Raw genomic sequence first — 1431 nt, 5'->3', positions numbered from 1 at the left:
ATGGTTTTAGGTGACCCCTGTGGAAGGGTCGTTTGACCTCAAAAGGGGGTCGCGACCCACAGATTGAAAACTGCTGCGATGGTCTTAGGTGATCCCTGTGAAAGGGTTGTTTGACCCCCAAAGGGGTCACGACCCACAGATTGAGAACCGCTGCCCTACTGGCTTCCTTTGCCTGGTTGATGTTTCTGTCCAAGTTCTTTATTTCCAACTGCCTCCCCCTTGCCATGCCAGGCCCCCATTCCAGGGTTCAATGCCACCCCTGTCTACTGTGGTCAGTTTTAGAGAATGAAAGATGGAAGAGCGCAAGTTTGTCCAGTTTATTCTTCTCAATTAGAAACAGCCATAGACTCTCCAAACAGTTATACTGTCAGCACCCCTGATAGTGGGGCCAATGGAGATGCACTGAAGCTGCCCTTGGTGAAGTGACCTAGGTGTCCTTCATGGTGAAGGTCCCTGGTCCCAGCAGCCTTTGTTGGGGTCCTTTGCCCATACTTGGCTCTGCGACTATCCAGGGAGTGAACAAGTTTGCTGGTAGCAATACTGGAGCCACCAGTGAGACAGTAGTGAGGAAGTTGTCCAGTGCCTTTGGGGTTGTGTTTTCAATAAAGAATTTCCTTGGAATTCAACTTGGAAGACGGACAGCTGACTTGGAAAGACAGATGTTTTGGTACTTTACCCCCAAATACACTGTCTGCCTATGCATTTTCCTCTTGTTCCCCTCCCCCCTTGGCTTGTTTAAATTTCACAATTATGTATTTAATTCTAAAGTAATATGTATCTGTGCTCATTTGTGGACACTAATATAAATGATTAAGGAAAACACCACCAAAAATATTTATTAACTCTGATTAACAGCTAGCATTTACACACACATCTACATATACATATACGAAATATATATATATATAAACACACACATGAGTGGCCAGATTATTATGACCACCTGACATTTGTAGACAAATTAGCTATAATTTCGCACTGAAGTTGCTAGAGGGCCAGACCATTATAAATAGGGAAGCAGGTTGTTTACCACGACAGTAGAAGTGATTTTTTCTGAAAATATTGGGTAAACAACTCGATTTAACAGCCTTTGAACATGGCATATATATATATACTGAGTGGCCAGATTATTATGACCACCCCATCAGTACTTTGTTGGGCCACCTTTTGCCTTCAGTACTGCTCTGATTCTTCCTGGCTTGACGCCACGAGATGTTAAAAGGTGATGCGAAGAATCTGACACCATGCCTGATGAATAGGACTGTGCAGTTCTGTGAGATTTGATGGCTGTGGAACCAGCTGCCTGATGGCTCTTTTAACTTCGTCCCACAAATGCTCCATTGGATTGAGATCTGGTGATTGTGGGGACCACCTAAGTAAGGTAAAGTCTCCCTCATGTTTTTGAAACCACTCCTGCACAATACGAGTACA

The sequence above is a fragment of the Myotis davidii genome, unplaced genomic scaffold (genome assembly GCF_000327345.1).
Source record: "Myotis davidii unplaced genomic scaffold, ASM32734v1 scaffold5247, whole genome shotgun sequence".
NCBI classification, from domain to species: Eukaryota; Metazoa; Chordata; class Mammalia; order Chiroptera; family Vespertilionidae; genus Myotis; species Myotis davidii.
This window is presented reverse-complemented; position numbering follows the sequence as displayed.